Genomic DNA, 19,121 nt, shown 5'->3' with positions numbered 1-19,121 from the left:
GCTGGCTGTCGGATGCTGCTAATCCTTTAATTGTGCCACTGAAATCATGACATGTTAACTTTAAAGTTCAGTCAAGTGCAGCTTGATCAAAGTGGTTGATATATATATTGAGTGGAAGTACATACTAACATACATAAACGTCGTCAATGATTAACAAGTGCCATACTGTGCTTGGCTTTTCTTTCTGTTCACATGTAGACACCAAGATACAGAGAACATCGATCTATTTATTTCTTTTCAAAAAAAAAAAAGTATATAAAAACATTAGGAAGGCAACCACATTCTAGAGAAGGTAGTTTGGTCTGTGTAGCAGCGAGTGATCACAAATGTTAATGTATAACTTGCAAAAACATGTCTCTTTGTATTGTCGCTGCTGCAGAATCTGGCTGCCTCTTTGTCATACCACTATTTCTACAAATATATCTAAACTAATTAATAGGTGGGCCTAATTAAAAAAAGTATGCTTTGCAAAATCTATCATAAAATATTATTCGTGTTGAAGCAAGAAATTATTAAGAAAATTCATAAACGTGTGTGTGTATATATATATATATATATATATAAATGGAATGTTGCTGCAAGTATGAGTGAAACCAAACGTAACTATTAATTATAAGATAAAACACTTTGCGTTAGCCACACAAAGTTGGCCTGACAATTATGAAAAAGTGGAAGTAGACATCATCTTGTTTGCAAAAAACTGTGAGTTAAACCTTCGGCTTTTGAGCCATCTTCTTTGCATCGAGTATATTGGTTTATTTTCCATGTAATGCATGGCCATAGTGCAAACAGAGCAACACAAAAAGCCATGATTTCTAGCCAATGTGGGGCATGAAGATTCAACGGAGATTAATTATATGCTTTGCAACTGGATCGCTCTTCCCATGTCCGTCCATAATAAGACCAATCCCTGCTTATTTGTCTCAATCAAGCTACTCCTTTGGATCTTGTACCCATTTTTTCCCACAATAGAACATGGAAGCATGCGCTCTTCTTCCAAAACAGCTGGTGTCCAAAGATCTATGCCTGCCTGGAAGAATGTAAACCCCACTCCCTCAATTTTTGACTGACATGACTCCGCCAGTCATGGAAGGTTGGAGAACAACGTAACATACCACCATTACTGCACCAAACCACCTTTGCAGAATATAATCCCCCCTTGCTATAGGCCTTGGAATACATATGCTTGCGCCAAACACAACTAGCTGTCCCTACAAAGTGAAAGTGGCAAATACTATATAGTTTAAGCTTGGAAGTCATACATGTCATGCCCATTGTCTACCCACTCGAATGCTTGATGCTTGATGTCCATGGTCTGCATGAGGAAAAGGCAATTATTAAAGGACATTAATTCAGCATGCTTCATTCTCACAATTTTTAAATGTGTAACAACATATAGTGATACACAATTTTAGTGGGGTAGGCGTGCCTCTGTAAAATGCGAGCTCACAAATTTGCCATAGCATAACATGTAATGTTGAAGCACCCAACTCTCTTGTGGCTTAAGAAAATATTCTCCTAGTCAATTTGTTGTATTAGTTAGTAACATAAATTAATTTGATTTTATATACAGTGTAACTATGACATGGATATTGAGTGGTAATAACGTAGCAATGATTATAGATTACTCTGTGGTGCATAAAGCTAAGTTATACCAACACAAATAAACCAGGGTTGAAATATGAAAAAGAAACGACAAAAACCTACTTCACATGTATTGAGGGGAATACATACTTGAAAAGATAATAATGCCAAAATGCTTGAAAGCATAAATGACAAGTTAAATATTAATTTGTAGTCTTGTAAAGTACCTTCTAGCATGTCAGAATCATATATAAAGGATTAATATTGCGTATCGCTTTAAAAGAAAGATTACTTTGATTGCCAAATTGAAGCTACTCATAATTGCAAGCAATTGGAAGAATGAGAACTTTTGAGAGTTCCATCACTAGCATCACCTAATGCCTCTCTATTGTGGCAAGATTATTGTGAAAGAAAAAAAAAATCTGCTATAATCTTAAAATTATTGTAGATAGCTAATTTCATCGAATACAAATGTATCTCATTTTTGCAGGGTATTCCACTACAGAGGCATATTCGATGTAAGATTAATGACATTTAAGTCATCACAATTATTATTTGAGATGGCTGCAACACCATCGCAGATAAATATTTAAGGATGGAATAATGAAAAAAAAAAGTAAATTTAATTGTTTTTGATAACACAAAAAATCTATAGATAAAAAATAAACATTAAAAATTATTATTATTTTTTTTTATCAAAGCAATCGATCAAACTCAGTTGTAACATTCTGCTTGATTTGGACAAAAGCTAAATGGAAACTCTTTGCCTACTCTTTGTTAACTGCTCTTTCTCTGCCCATCTTTTTCCCAAGAGGAAAACACAACCATAAGGTCTCGTTGCAATGCATTGATCACCCATCCTAATAAGCCATCTGCCATGTTTCAATTAAACCCTAGGATTACAACATACGCTAGACAGAACAAGGTTTCAAAAACTCCAAAAATGAGCTCTTAGCATATAGATAATGCTCGATTTATTTAGTAATGGATAGTTTAATAATAGCAGTTTATAGTAGAACTCACTAATCCAGGAAAGAGAGGTGAAAATAATCAAAATCGAGTGATCCTCCATTTCTGTTCAAAGGCACTGCAAATCCTATTTAAAGAGCATGTTGCACACAAAGGGTATTCTTATCCTACAAAATCAAAATGATACCTTTAACTAGCAGTATCAGTTTAGTAATTAGAGATCCATTGATTACTGATATTTTCCTCTATAAACTGACGTTTGAGCAACATAGTTAATGACCATATATTATGATGTGATTCATCAGTGTTATGAACTCGATTAGTATTCAAATATGACATACAAAATCAAAAAACAATGTCAGTTTATATTTTTCCATTAATGCCAGCCATTTTGTTATCATTTTTAGATTTTTTATATTGTGGCCAGGTAAAACTTATGTCAGACTCATGCTACACTTGTTCTATGTTCACTCTTCCACCATTCAATAAAAAGCATGCCACAATCTATCTTCCACCTTTCGTAAAAAGCATGCTATGTTCTTTCTTCAAATTTCAGTAAAAAGCATTGAATATGCCAATAATGAAATATCAACGATCAAGAATTGATAACGTGTCATATGCTGGGGCCAAGCATGGTTAGAGGATTTTTTTTTAAAAAAAAATCACAATATATGTATAATATTTTATTATTTTTCAGGAATTATAATGTTTTTTTCAAGAAATACATATGAACATGAACATGTAATTAATGCATTCCAGTTGTCTTAACACCCATAGAACTTGAATAATGCTATTACTGCCTTAACGCCCGTTATCTCTAAAATTGTGAACCGATGGATAATCTCTAAAAAAATTGACTTGTGAATATAAGAAATGAGATTGAAAAACGAGGGATTGAGGATGAAGAATTAGAGATAGAGGATTTTGATAGAGGAGAGTGGAGGAAGGGGATGATATTTTTTGTATTTCTAGAATTGGTTAATCATTTTAATGATAAAATTATTATTAAAAATCTTCATAATGCTCTTTTTATCTATTTTTTTTAATATATTTTACATGGTACTAAGGGCATGCCATGGGAAAATAAGATATGAGACTGAGAGATGAGGGACTGAGGGTGGAGAATTAGAGAAGGAATTTGATAGAGGATGGTGGAGGAAGGGTAGGATATGTTTTTTGTATTTTCTAGAATCTTTTAATGATAAAATTTATCATAAGAAATCATCATAATGCTCTTTTTATCTAATTTTTAAAATATTTTACAGGATACTAAGGAAATACCATGGGAAAATAATGTCAGGTATAAGCTTGGATTGTGCTCAACACATGAGTGCAGAGACTAAACTTAGCCTGAGTGTCAAGTAGAACACAACAAATAGACAAATGGAACATCCACCTAGCACAAACTTGGTTGCTTATCATGTTGGGCACAACTCAACACATTGAGGGTGGGGTTGGGTTGTGGGTTGCTCAACCCATTTGACACACAAAATAGCATGTGAAGATCTTCTATCATAGAAAAAAATTTAGTAGTATAAAAAAAAGGACAACCCGATGCACGAAACTCCTGCCAATATAGGATTCCGGAGAAGGGTCGGACAACATTGGATGTATTGTAGACCACCTTAACCTGCATTGTAAGAGGTTGTTATCGTGAGATTCGTGATTTAAACCCGTGGCCACAAGGTTGCACTAAAGCTCCCCTTCAAAAGAGATTAGTAGTATAAATGAGAGAAAAATACATTCCTCAAAATTCTAATTATGAGGTAAGTGTGTTTAAACCATTGTGCATAAAATTAATATGTAGGTATATACATGCAGTTCATATTGCATATAATATAATCAGTTCTAAAGAGCACATGAAGATAATATGTGATCCAGGCATATAGCCATCTAGGCATTTCATATAAAAGAATGCTTTAAATAAGATAAGCAATTCATATAATATGTTCCTTCTTTCTTTATTTGCTGAAACTAAAACTAGTCTTAACATGGATTTTACCAACATAGTGAATCAAGTAGCCCGAACAATGTTGTTCTGTGTCTATGTGGTGTAAGCTAACTACCTAATGAGCGTAACCAAATAAACAGGAACTGCTTTGCATAAACCAAATTGCAAATTGGCACTGCATATGCATTATGCAACATGATCCCTCACAACATACACCTGTGTTGCTTTTCACAATAATGAATATATTTGCCACCTAGAACAGTGAGTTCTTACCCACCCTCCTATTGATTCAACAAATATCATGCAGATATTTCAAAAAATAATAATGCAGCAATATCCAATAGTTTACATTACTTTGGGGAAAAAATTGTTGAAAAAATGTCAACATTAAATTGAGCCTCACAAAAATTATTGTTGCATGTTGAATGCCATGGGACTTGATACAAAATCATCAACGTATGATCTCTCTGTGACCCATTGCACCAACCTGAGAAGATATAGTTTTTCACTCAAATGATGTAAAAAAAAAAAAAAAACCAAACAAGGATAATACCACAAAAGCAAGTATAGCATCATCACTAGCAGCATCAACACAATTAGACAAGTTTACCATTTTTGCTGAAATATGAGAGAGACCAGCTAAGTCAAGACTTCAAGAATTGAGATGATGATAATAATAAAAAAAAATTTAAAATAAAAAATGGAAATAAGAAATCACTATTTTTTTGGAATTTATTGGCAAGTGACGAGTAACAAGGTTCTTTATTACATCAAGAAGCTTCTTGTGCTTAACAACAGCTGTTATGCTTAACTTTTACAACAATTGTGCTGCAACACTCAAGATGTGAGTATTTCAACAAAATTAAATGTGATATTAATGGAAAATCTTGATAATTAGACAGAAGACCATAGAAGTGCTTGAAAGCTCTTGGTATATGGACATATGGTTTAATTTTGAAAATAACACCTTTCTCTATTTTCACATGCAGAGCTTGCAGCCTACAACTTTAACTAAGGGACTATTGAATATTGCATGAAATGGCTAACATCATAGTCAGTTTGTGTGTCAATTTTTACTATAGTTGCAAACTCAAGAAAATATTTTAATTAGCATACGAACACAAACATTCCAATAGGTAAACATAGAAAATGAGCATCTAACGGTAACCAGAACTATTCCATCAGAATGAACAGCTCATGAGGGATTTTGAAATGGGCTTCTTGTGACAAGACAATGTATACAATTTGATGAAAATGTTTTAAGTGCACTGTAATCAAAATGTGTCAAATTATGATATAGATGACAATAAAGACAAGGCAATTCCATTTGCCATAAGAAGAAGATAATTCAAAACAAATCAAAAACACAACATCGGTAACAAATCAACTAACCAGGTGAATGATGTCAGGTCTATAATCTGCAGGGTCACAATCCTGCTTCTTCAGATAATTAGCATAGTCGTCTGATCAGGATTTGCAAATTTTGAGACAGAGAAAAACAGTTTATTAAACAAACATTGTGGCAATGAATGCTTTGCCTAATTGATCTTATGAAAAACAATTGAAATGAAACTATTTACTTCATAAACCTTATCTGTTTTCTTAAAAGTAAAACCAAATCGAAGGAAAATATAAATTTAGTGTATGAGCAAATTATTTTGCCTTCAACTAAACTATGAGAATTCACGCAGATTTTATGTAGGAGCTCGAGCTCACTGACATCATCAAGGAAGTCACTGTCTAGTTCAAACCCACATAACGTCAAAAAATTAACCACATTGCAGGAATAAAGGTAAACATCTAACAAAACCCTATCTCCTGCCATTTACGACGCTAAGGAATGGAAGATAAAACAATTCCTTTTACATCCTACCAGAACTTGGAGTATCAAACACTATCCGGAGAACAAAGCCAGAAGCCCTAGCTTTTCTTTCCCACTTTCTCACCTCAAGACAGGCCTTTTCGAGGACAAATACGACTCCAGACCGCTTACTTCTGTCAATAGGAGCAACGATCGGGAGCCAGAGAATCAGGTCAAGGCCTCATTCCCTCTCCTATTTTCGTCGTTCTCATCTACCTCAACTATACACTCGATTTCCTATTCATCTGCTTCCAGTTATCCCCAGTCGAAGGCCTCGCTCTTCTCCACCTCAACCAGAGACGGTTCTTCTGTCTCCTTTTCTTCAGCGTTCTCCTCTTTACTCCAAGCGTCCGAACCATCTCTACCCAGCGGCGATCCGCCGGCAAGTGGAGAAGCGGAGACGGGGGAGAGGGACGGCATGAACATTTTTTATTTTAAGAAAAATAGAATGGAAATTCTTAAATACAATCTATTTGATTTTTATGAACATATTTAAAAAAAAGGCAATTTACCAAAGGACGTTGCTGGGATATTATATTTACCAAAAGACGCATCATAGGTTAGTATTTATCAAAGGGCACAGTTTAACAAATTCAATTTCCAAATTACCCCTCTGGCTACCTGGCAACCACGTTTTTCAATCATCATTTTCCAAGCATCCAAAGCACAAATCGAATTGAAAAATAATTTGTGGTTCGGATGCACGTCATCTCACCGTCTCTCTCCCTCCATCCCTCTGTGTGGTGTTATAAACACGAAAGAAATATGAACCCTGCGCTTGCCATTACTGCTCGTGCTGGTTGGCGGCATTGCAATAGACCAGTTAGGTTTTTGGGATATTAGCGTAATAGTTTCAAGAGGAGACTAAAGGACAACTGCAGTTAAGAACGTCAGCAACTTCTTGCAAGAGGGAAATTAGTAGAAGAATACATTTAAAGATTTAGACATGTATGTATAGATTTATTACTGTAAATTAGGATAGTGATGATAAATAAAAATTACAGTATTGTAGCAAAGGGTAGTGGAAAAAATGGTTGTTATGGTTTATTTTGGTTGTGGGGAATAAATACTCAACAACACTTGCAATATGATGTAATGGAATACTTAATCGATTTAAGTCTTGTTATTTTCTACGGTTGATGGTTAAGTTTGGCTAACCATTTTTTATTTAGGGTTTAGGGTTTAGTTAGTGGTGATCCTAGTTTACAAGAAGTGTCTACTTCAGTAGGGGTCTGATATCGATAATATCAGGCCCACATTGGGCTTGATATTACGTGGGCCTGATATCATCAATATCAGGCCCAACGTGATCTTTGGTTAAAAGTTGGATTTTACATCATATAGATCTTTTCATCGCTCAACCCTTCTTAGTGGTTTCAATTGAGCAAAATTACAAATTAACGACAACACTTGATTATATAGTTGCAAATTTACTAAATTAGTTTGGAATTTATTTATCAGGGATAATCATATAATTGAAGAAATTCTCTTTGAGATATGGAATATACTTGATACAAATTCTAGCATTGGACATGGAGCTAATGTAGGAGAAGTATCCAGAACAAATATTTCATCGTCTTCGCAGTATAGTTGTGTGCCTAACACAAATAGAAATAGAAGCAGTAATTTAACATTTGATCTAAATGAAGAAGCTAGTATTCAAGAAGATGAAGTTTTGAACCCTTGTACAACACTTGATGTTTACTTTGAGCCTACTTGGAGGGAGGAGGAAAGGTATTATAACCGAATTGGAGAGAAATTGCAATGCAATACAGATGTATAAGAATTCTTAGCTGATGACATACAGATTGAACAATATGAAATATCTCCAGAACAGTACAGTGACTTAGAGGAGAAGTTCCCAATAGCTGATGATCAATATATTCTAAATTCTTCATTGCTCTAAAGACCAGTTGAAGAGGCAATAGATGAACATGAATTTTTTGTTGGATAAATTTTTCCATCTCGACAAGAGTTCAAGAATGTACTTGTGAAACATGTCATGGTTAAACATATGAGATATAACCTAGTTGACACTCAGAAAAATAAAGTAAAAGTCGTCTGCTTCAATCAACCGTGTAAATGAAGTGTAGTTGCTGTTGGAACCCCAAGGTGTTTTGATGTGATCAAACAAGGTAAGTTAGGTCCTGCGTTTGTTTAACCCTTGTGTCTAAGTGTGCAGGAGCTTAGGAACACAGGAAGTCGAGCGGAAGACGCGGCTAGCGAGAAGGACGACACGGGGAGAGAGCCGACGGGCTTGGTGCGTCCGAGGGACGAGGTGACCGCGGAAGAGTACACCGGTGGACGAGAAGAACGTGCGCGGCGTTCGAGGGACGAGAAACCGGGAAGGAAGGCTGCTCGAGGAGAAGGCGGAAACTTGGGTTCGGGTGAGCCCTATTCTGGATGGGCGAGATCACCCAAGCGAGCGGATCCGGAGGAGAAGACCCGAACCGAGACGAGCTGAACCGAAGCAGAGCGACTGGACGTAAAAAGTCAACTAGAGTTGACTTTTGGGGTCCGGGGCGCCCGGAGCTGACCGGGGCGCCCGGACCCCTCGGGGGCGCCCGGAACCCTCCAGGGCGTCCGGACTGAAGATGTTGACCAGATCGAGTCAAACTCGATCTGAACGTTGGGGGATAAAGTTTTATCCTCCTAGGGCGCCCGGAACCCCTTCGGGGCGCCCCGACCAGTGCTATAAATATAGCACTGGTTTGCACAGATTATTCAACTCACTTGTAATTCATTTCTTTCTGTGCTTTCTATTTTTTTGTACTGTCAACGCTGTAAGAGGCTACTCCGCCCAGAGGAGAATCAGATAGCGCGCCATCTTTGCCTTGAATTAGCAAACCTCTTATTGCAAACCATGTAAACCCTCTTGTGTCTGATCTTTTAATTTAGTCTCTTCTTTTTATTACAAGTGTCTGTTAATTAGTTGAATATTCGAGAAAGGTTTTGTGTTTATTTTTGTAGAGCAATTCACCCCTCCCCTCTTGCTGGCCTCCAAAGGGACCAACAAGTCGTATCAGAGCAAGACGCTTCAGGAGGACTAACCGCCGATTGAAGCAGCAAGATGGTCGGACCAAGCATCGTTCCACCAAAATTCGAGGGGGTCTTCGCAGACTAGAAGCGACGTATGGAAGTATTCCTAAGAACTGATTTTGAAATTCGGTTTATTATGAAGTATGGTTTTGTAGCTTCGATGAATCAAGATGGAGAAGAAAAAGAAGAAAGCCATTGGACAAAGAAGGAGCAGAATGAGTCTGTAGCGAACAACCGTGTGGAATATCACCTGCTGAGCGTGTTGCCGCCTTAAGAGGTCAACCACATTGGAAGCTATTCATCTGCTAAAGAACTCTAAGAGAAGTTCCTGGAACTCCACAAAGGCACATCCGAAGCGAAGCTCTCTAGAAGAGACATCCTCCGGAACAAGCTAATGAACATTCGACTGAAAAAAGGTGAGAATGTAGCCAATCTACACGCAAAGGTAAAAGAACTGATTACTGGTCTCGAGAACCTCGGAGAAACGATAACAAATCGGGAAACAATACGCTACGCACTCAACGCATTTCCCAGAACTTCAGATTGGACATCAATCGTCGACGCCTACTACATTTCGAAAGACCTGGAGGTAAGTAGTTTGGAAGAACTATTCTCCACTCTTGAATTGCATGAAACCAGGTGTGCAGGAACAAAGGAATCAAGCCAGATGATTGCACTAAACGCAACCAAAATGGATGAACCCGAGTCAGACTCAGAGGATGATCAGGAAGCGTACATGGTAAGAAACTTTAAAAAGTTTTTTAGAGCTAATAAATATAAAGAAATGCAGAATAAAAAAGAATCCAATAAATAGAAGAAGGATGCGTTGCTACCAGTGTCAAAAGGAAGGACACCTAAAAGAAGACTGCTCAGAACTAAAGAAAGACAAAGGCAAGATTCCCAAGAAGCACAAGAACCTAAAAGCTACTTGGGACGACACTTCTTCATCTGAGTTCGAGATTCAAGAATATACTGGGATAGCACTGATGGCAAGCTACGAAGGACAGAGTACATCAGAACCCAGCATCGATGAAGGGGGAGCGATCTCAGATGGAAGTAGCGAAGCAGGGGGAGATTCAGGCTTCAAGTCTGATATGGTAAGTGAGGTATGCCTCTTACCCTCTGATGAACTTTACTTTGGTATTAAGGCAATGACAAAATCCATGTATAAATTAGAAAATAAAAAATACCAAATTAGAAAATGAAATTTTAGAAACAAAAAGAATTTTGGCAAAATCATGTCTTATAGAGGATTTTGAAAAATTGAAAATTGAAAATAAAAAACTAAAAGAAGAAATAGAAAGATTGAAAAAAATCTAATGGTCCAAATATTTCTACTTTTAGAAATTATAGAGGTTTAAATTGGTATTATAGATTTCAAAGTCAAATTAGAAATATATCAAAAATATTTGTACCTAGGAAATACTTGGCTAATCCTGTAGGTAGGAACCTTTACTGGGTTCCAAAAACCTATTTAATTTAAAATTAAAATTAGACTTAGCATTTTCAGCAAGGAAATTAAACAACTAATTTCATTATGAGACTTTGTCTAAGGAAGTGGTTGTTGCTCCAATAACCAAGAAGGCCTAGTGTCTCGCCACGACCTCGAAGCCAAGTATCGAAATGAAAAGTTTAATTGACTAACTGAAAAAATATTAATTTAAATTACTTAATGCTTTAAAAGAGTTATTCAATTTGTGTTAGAAAATATTAAAAAAATTTTAACTTGACTTAGAATTTTTTTTTACTTATAATTTATTTTAAAAAATTGACTTAGAATTGTTTCTTATGAATATTAACTTAGAATTTTTTTTCTGAAAATTAGAAAATTTTTTTTTAGGAAATGTTGAAATAAGTTTCAAACTTAAATTTTTTTGTTAACACTTATGACTGTTTTTTTTTCTGAAAAATATTTTACTTAAATTTTTTTTTGAAAGAAAAATTCTGAAGAGTGTCTTTACTTAGACATTTTTAAAATTTTTTACACTTAAATTTTTTTTTAGAATTTACCTTAGACTTGTTTATAACCCCAATTTTTATGTGATCAAAGGGGGAGAAGTATGTTAAGTCTAGGGGGAGGTAATATAATTTTTCAATTGAAAAATATTTGGACTTATTTGAATATAAATTGTTTTTGTTGCATATGTTTACCCTAACTTAACTTGGGTTGCTCACATCAAAAAGGGGGAGATTGTTGGAACCCCAAGGTGTTTTGATGTGATCAAACAAGCTAAGTTAGGTCCTGCGTTTGTTTAACCCTTGTGTCTAAGTGTGCAGGAGCTTAGGAACACAGGAAGTCGAGCGGAATACGTGACTAGCGAGAAGGACGGCAAGGGGAGAGAGCCGACGGGCTCGGTGCGTCCGAGGGATGAGGTGACCGCGGAAGAGTACACCGGTGGACGAGAAGAACGTGCACGACATTCGAGGGACGAGAAACCGGGAAGGAAGGCTGCTCGAGGAGAAGGCGGGAACTTGGGTTCGGGTGAGCCCTCTTCCGGATGGCTGAGATCACCCAAGCGAGCGGATCCGGAGGAGAAGAGACGGACCGAGACGAGTTGAACCGAAGCAGAGCGACCGGACAAAGAAAGTCAACCAGAGTTGACTTTTAGGGTCTGGGGCGCCCGGAGCTGACCCGGGCTCCCGGACCCCTCCGGGGCGCCCGGAACCATCCGAGGCGCCCGGAACCCTCCGGGGCGCTTGGACCGAAGATGTTGACCAGATCGAGTCAAACTCGATCTGAACGTTGGGGGATAAAGTTTTATCCCCCCAGGGTGCCCGGAACCCCTTCGGGGCGCCCCGACCAGTGCTATAAATATAGCACTGGTTTGTACAGATTATTCAACTCACTTGTAATTCATTTCTTTCTTTGCTTTCTATTCTTTTGTACTGTCAACGCTGTAAGAGGCTACTCCACCAGAGGAGAATCAGATAGTGCACCATCTTTGCCTTGAATTAGCAATCCTCTGATTGCAAACCAAGTAAACCCTCTTGTGTCTGATCTTTTAATTTAGTCTCTTCTTTTTATTACAAGTGTCTGTTAATTAGTTGAATATCCGAGAAAGGTTTTATGCTTTTTTTGTAGGGCAATTCACCCCCCCTCTTGCCGGCCTCCAAAGGGACCAACAGTTGCCCGAGGGGATGTAGAATTCATTGTTATGAAATATATAAAGGAACACCAATGTGGCACCATTAGGGAAAGTGTTGATCATCAAGCATACTCTTCATCCTTTGTAACTTCTTTTATTGAAGAGCAATTTCTTGCTAATGAACAATATAAGCCAAGTATGATTATAGCAGATATAAAAGCTAGGTTTGGAGTGACCATATCATACAGAAAAGAATACATAGCTCGAGAGAAAGCGATGAAGAAAGTTGTTGGAGATTATAACCAAGCATATAGAGATCTTCCACTATATCTGCATAAGTTAAGAGTCAGGGATCCTGAAACCTATGTGGCACTACACAGGAATGGGGATAATTAGTTCCAACGCTATTTTTGGGGTTTTGGAGCTTGTAGAAGAGTATTCAGGTCTTATCTTCGCAAATTGATTGGAATTGATGCCACACACCTAAGAGGTAAATATCCGGGTGTGTTGTTGATGGCTACATCAATTGATGTTAATGACAATGTCCTCCCAGTAGCCTTTGGAATCGCTGAAGTTGAATGTGGGTCTGCATGGGAGTGGTTTTTGGATCATACGAAGAGATTCTTTGATGTTGATCCAGAATCAATGACTATAGTATCAGATAGACATCGCGACATTATATCAGCAGTTAGGAAAGTCTATCCTACCGCTCATCATGGTTTTTGTTGCCACCACACGTCTTGCAATATGGTAACAAATACTGGCAGTAGGTCAGGTTTAGGCTTATTTTGGGCAGCAGCTCGAGCAAACACAACACTCCAATATGATCTCATAATGCAGTTCATGCTTGAAAAACATCCAGATGCTCATTAGTGGCTTCAGAACATTGACTCTAAAACATGGGCTAATGCACACTTTAGTGGCAGAAGGTACACAATGCTAACAGCCAATTGTGTAGAGAGTTTAAATGCTTTGTTCAAGGAGACGCGTGAACTTCCCATAAACAGGTTAATTGATAATATCAGAAGAAAGGTTGCTCAATGGTTATTTAACCGTAGGGAGGAAGTGTCGAAATGGTATGTTGCGTTAACACCTCATGCTACCAAAGAGATGAAATCAAGGAGGGAGAAAGCTAGACGATATAAAGTCCACCCCTACTCTCAATCTGAAATGGAAGTAGAGACATGAGGCGCTTCATACATTGTTGATTTGGAGAGAAAATATTGTAACTGTGAGGAGTTTCAAATTTTAGGATTGCCTTGCTCACATGCAATTGGTGTCATCATTCACCGGAACATGGATACACTCCCATATTGTGAACATTATTTTCATTCACAGAATTGGAATGTGACATACATGGATCGTATTTACCCCTGTCGAAGCAAGGAATTTTGGCCTAGGGGAGTAAACAACATTATAGATCTATGTCCCCGTAGCCTTGTGCAGCCGGGTAGGCGAAAGAAGGCAAGGATTGAGTCGAAACATAATGGGAAGGTAAAAGTCAAATGCAGCAGATGCAAACAACTGGGCTATAATCGGAGGACCTGTAGAATGCCGCCAACCCCTGGTTCTTGAATTAATTGTAAATTGGAGGAGTTGATCCATATGTTTTGTATGCAGTACAAACATAGGATTGTAAGAAAAATAGTTTTGTAAAGTGATGTTTATGTTATACCATTTTATGTAGTATTTATTTTATGATACAGTGGTATTGCAGGTATGAGAAGTGTCAACCATCACCTGCAAAGCATAATTAATACTTCACACCATATAGGTTTAGTATATCTCTGCATTTCAATTCAACATGAAGGGGTTTGAAATTTCAAAATAATGTAAATATGTTTTGAAATATAAATGAGCTAAAACTCAGACAAAGGGATTATAGTCATCCTTGAAAAATATTATTGGAGTCATTGAAAAAGAAAATAGGTCGCTGTTCCGTGCCAACTGACACAGAGCAAAAACTTCTAATCCAGGGGTATAAATAAGTTTTAACACCATTTATACCATCCCCCCACTCAGACCATCACAGGGAACGTGATTTCAAGTAATCAAAGTAGGGGAGGACCATCAGTGGGTTTTGGTCAAAACCCACTGATGTACCTAGACACCTCTGATATGACCCATTTCAGTTCGAGAGGGATTATGGAATTCCAAGGACTCCAACGGTGCTAGTAAATCATGATTTAAAGCTATATATGTGTGGTAACAAGTGTTGGAAAAAAAATCAGCCACCGTTGGGCCTGATATGAGAGCATATCAGGCCCAACGTGGGCCTGATATGAGCGCATATCCCACTCGAACTGAAATGAGTCAAATCAGAGGTGTCTAGGTCCATCAGTGGGTTTTGAGAAAAACCCACTAATGACCCTCCCCTACTTGGATTTACCTGAAATAAAGTTCCCAGTGAAGGTCTGGGTGGGGAGATGGTATATATGGTGTCAAAACGAATTTATACACCCTAGAAACTAAGTTATGGCTTCGTGCCAGTTGTCACAGAACCCACTGATGGCCATGCTATAGACTTAGACCATATGGTAGCACCTTCTAATTTTATTTTATTATATTTTTTTATAAGGAGCATGGTAGCACGTGTTGAGTTTATAGAAGGGGGAGATAGAATCAAGTTTTAAGAAACGATACCATACCAGACCCACGTTGGGCCTGATATGCGCTTATATAAGGCCCACGGTGGGCTTGATATGTGCTCATATCAGGCCCACAGTGGACCTGATATGCTCTCATATCAGGCCCAATGGTGGCTGAATTTTGTTTTTTTTCAATACTTGCTACCACACATATAGAGCATTAAATCATGATTTGCTAGCACCGTTGGAGTCCTTGCAATTCCAAAATCCCACTCGAACTGAAATGGGTCAAATCGAGGTGTCTAGGTCCATCAGTGGGTTTTGAGCAAAACCCACTGATGGCCCTCCCCTACTTGGATTTACCTGAAATAAAGTTCCCTGTGAAGGTATGGGTGGGGAGATGGTATATATGGTGTCAAAATGAATTTATACACCCTGAAAAAGTTATGGCTCCATGCCAGTTGGCACAGAACCCACTGATGGTCATGCTGTAGACTTAAACCCTATGGTAGCACCTTTAAATTTTATTTTATTTTATTTTTTTATAAGGAGCATGGTAGCACGTGTTGAGTTTATAGAAGGGGGAGATAGAATCGAGTTTTAAGAAACGATACCATACCGGGCCCACGTTGGGCTTGATATGCGCTCATATCAGGCCCACGTTGGGCCTGATATGCTCTCATATCAGGCCCACGGTGGGCCTGAGATGCTCTCATATCAGGCCCGACGGTGGCGGATTTTTTTTTTTTTTAACACTTGCTACCACACATATATATCTTTAAATCATGATTTGCTAGCACCGTTGGAGTCCTTACAATTCCAAAATCCCACTCGAACTGAAATGGGTCAAATCGAGGTGTCTAGGTCCATTAGTGGATTTTGACCAAAGCCCACTGATGGATTTACCAGGAATTGCAAGGACTCCAACGATGCTAGCAAATCATGGTTTAAAGCTCCATATGTGTGGTAGAAAGTGTTGAAAAAAATTAAATCAGCCACAATCAATAAAATAAAATATGTCAGAGCATATCAGGGCCAACGTGGGCCTGGTATGGTTTCATATCTCATATCAAAAAACTTGATTCTATCTCCCCCTTATCAAAAAATAAAATAAAATAAAATGATTTGATTCACCATAATTTTAATTTACACAATTAGTAAATCATTACAAGAATAGTCTATTACAATTTTTAAATATCTACAGTTTAAAGTTTTTGTCAGACATGAATTTATGTCCAAGTCTAAATCTATAAGCTCTCATATATGCTTGTATAAAGTCTGCAGATCTCTGAAACATCAAACTCTCTGCATAGCGCATCATAAAAAAAGCACAATTCAACCTACAAAATAAAAGCACAATCCATCATAAAATAAGCACAATCCAAATATGATGGAACAAACACAAATACTTACGATTTGTTTTGTGTGGAGCCATTAACTTGAATCATTTTATACTCTCTCCCAGAGAAAGGTGCTAATCCTTTGAGCCATATGTGATAGTATGACCAGTTTAACTCCTTAAAACACAACACCTGCAAATAACAAACAATAGTAATTAATACATAACCAATGATTATTGGATATAAGAAATTTGATACTTACAGTTTGATAAAAAACAACAGTATAATTTTCTATGGTGCCAAGAGAGTTATAATGAATTATTTGACTTTCCTCCAGGTCCATGACCATTAGATGCCAATGATCATCTTGGTTATTTAGAGGACAGAAAATATATCTAATGACCTTGTCCTCATCAATTTTTGCACTTTGTTTCAATGCATCCACGTGCATCATTCCAAATAAGTCCTATGCAAATAAGATAGCTAATGAGTTGACTGCATCGAATATATGTTATAAACAATTTACAATGAGATAAGGGACATACTCGAAATCCAACCCCACAAAATATGGATGGGTGGTAAGGTTAGTTAGAGTTTTTGGCTTCATTAGCAAGAATAGTCCAATAAACATTTATGCAATCCCCATTGGTGTATTGCGCCCAATCAAATATTATCATAAAAGATTGTATATCTAAAGAGAAAGTATCATTCATCCATATTGGATGCACCGTCACCCTACACACAAGGATACAGACAATGGAAATAACCAAATAAATTAAAAGTATAATAAATATTATTAAACTCCAATAATAATCCTTCGTTGACATGTGGTTTAAGTATTTGCGCTGCCAAATACGTTACCTTAACTGACTGAGCTTCAATAATGCATCGGCTATCACACCATCTGTACTCTTCTTAAAAAAATGTCTTCGCTTGCTGAGAGAATTAAAATACTACTATGTCATTAAGGATTATAAAATATTGACTTTCCTACTCTCGACCGTACCTTCAATATATTGGTCTTGACCTTGTTAAGTTCATCACAATTTTTTTCTTTTTGTGATGAACTTGTATCTTCTGTCTTTGATGGTGTAGGAGCATCTGGTTTGACAACCTGAACAATCTATTTGTTTTTTTTTGTACATTCGGATATCAAACTTCTCTGAGTTCTCTTTCTTTTGGGGCCTACACGAAAATTAGTTATTAGTGTAGGTAGATTAGGGTCTATGTCTTCTGATGCTCTTGGCTCCCCTGATACCTTGCTTTATATAATTTCTTAGAGCTCTTTAATCTTATTTTCGACATCGGCGATGATTTTGTCTTTTACATTTAAAATTCTATTATCCACGTCAGCAATGATAGTCTCAGCCTTGGTGGCACTCGTATCTCATTCTTTACGCAGTTCACTTATTTGTAGATCCTTTTCTTTAAGCATAGAATCCATCTCAGCAATCATAATATCCTTTGCTGTTAAGAGACTATCCTTTTCTTCTATGACCATTGCCAGATTTTTATTAGCTTCCTCCAAAATTTTAGTAGCTTTATGTAATTCTTGCTTTAAACTTTCAATTCTTTCTCCCTTTTCCTTGCACTGACTACAATCTACCGTATCGTCACACTGTAGTAGACCTTCTTCGGGTTGCTGTAAAGATCCTTGGCCAACCAACTCAAGAGGCTCAATTGGCTGAGCCCTGTTTGATAGTAAACCCAACTCTGATTCTACCGGAATTAAATCTACTAAAATTTTATCTACAGTTACACGATCTATCATTTTTTTTACTGTGTCAACATGATAGTTAGGTCAGGCCCACCGTAGTATTCTAAGTAATTTTTCAGGATGGTCTAAATCAATAATGCTGATGTGCTCACACACCCATACCTACAATATGATTATAAAAATAATTCATATTCATTACAAATATCGTGATATATATATAATCAGACGTACAGCCAAAATATATGGAAATCCCTTGAGCAAGGGGGCCTTGGGCGTTGCATCAGCAATATGTGGTTTTGGTCTTAATGTAAGCTCCAAGCCAATGGCGTCTAGTTGAGGAGCCATGAAACTGTATACTGCATTGCACCAGTTAAACCTAGCTAAGTTGTCAAAATCATCTACACAGTCAATTAAGGAGAGCACAAGTATTCTGAGAACACTGCTACTACCACAAAAACAGAACAGTTGCAAAAAAATACAGGATATACAGCTGACAGTAGAGCTTGTCATTTGATCTCGACTTCCTAATCAGTTTCTCCAAATGTTTGGCAGAACAATCCGAATCTTGGAAAAACTCCTTGTACAGTGCGCTGGAAGCCTCATTTAAATTGAGACGAACTATCTCTCCATTGTCGGGAAGGCCAAGAATTAGTCCCACGTCTACCTTTGTAAATTTGAGTATCTTCCCATGGAAGGTAAAGTTTTTTTTCTCCTGATCCCAATTATTAAACATATTTTGAACTTGAGCTCTTACAAAAGAACTATTAGGGAGGTCGAGGATCCAGAAAAAAGTGTGCCTCGAATCTTCTGTTCATGTTCTATAGTCGGTTGAACAGAAGAAATAAATTTTCTGAAGTGACAAATGGTACTTTACCAATTCATTCTTTTAGTTCTTCCTCTGTTGACATAACTTGGATAACTTGGTCGATCAGCACTCACACTGGTCAACACCTCTTTTGTAGCCATTGCGAACCTAGCTTCCGTAT

At 37.3% G+C, this 19,121-nt stretch overlaps 1 long non-coding RNA gene across 5 annotated transcripts; it reads right to left on the bottom strand.

Moving 5' to 3' along the window:
• Positions 1-588: 588 nt before the first annotated feature.
• On the bottom strand, positions 589-6,803 carry LOC122029620. 5 transcript variants are annotated; one of them, XR_006125112.1, is made up of 6 exons: positions 5,897-6,803; positions 4,908-4,991; positions 4,105-4,183; positions 2,356-2,456; positions 1,116-1,315; positions 589-1,030 (listed from the first exon to the last, which is right to left on the bottom strand). It is a non-coding gene; the product is annotated as an uncharacterized LOC122029620 (long non-coding RNA). The 5 variants fall into 5 exon arrangements; XR_006125110.1 differs by lacking the exon at positions 2,356-2,456 and having other exon boundaries at positions 5,897-5,967; positions 6,451-6,803; XR_006125111.1 differs by having other exon boundaries at positions 2,356-4,183; positions 5,058-6,803.
• Between the last annotated feature and the right edge of the window lie 12,318 nt (positions 6,804-19,121).

This window comes from Zingiber officinale, chromosome 10B, assembly GCF_018446385.1.
Source record: "Zingiber officinale cultivar Zhangliang chromosome 10B, Zo_v1.1, whole genome shotgun sequence".
NCBI classification, from domain to species: domain Eukaryota; kingdom Viridiplantae; phylum Streptophyta; class Magnoliopsida; order Zingiberales; family Zingiberaceae; genus Zingiber; species Zingiber officinale.
This window is presented reverse-complemented; position numbering and strand designations above follow the sequence as displayed.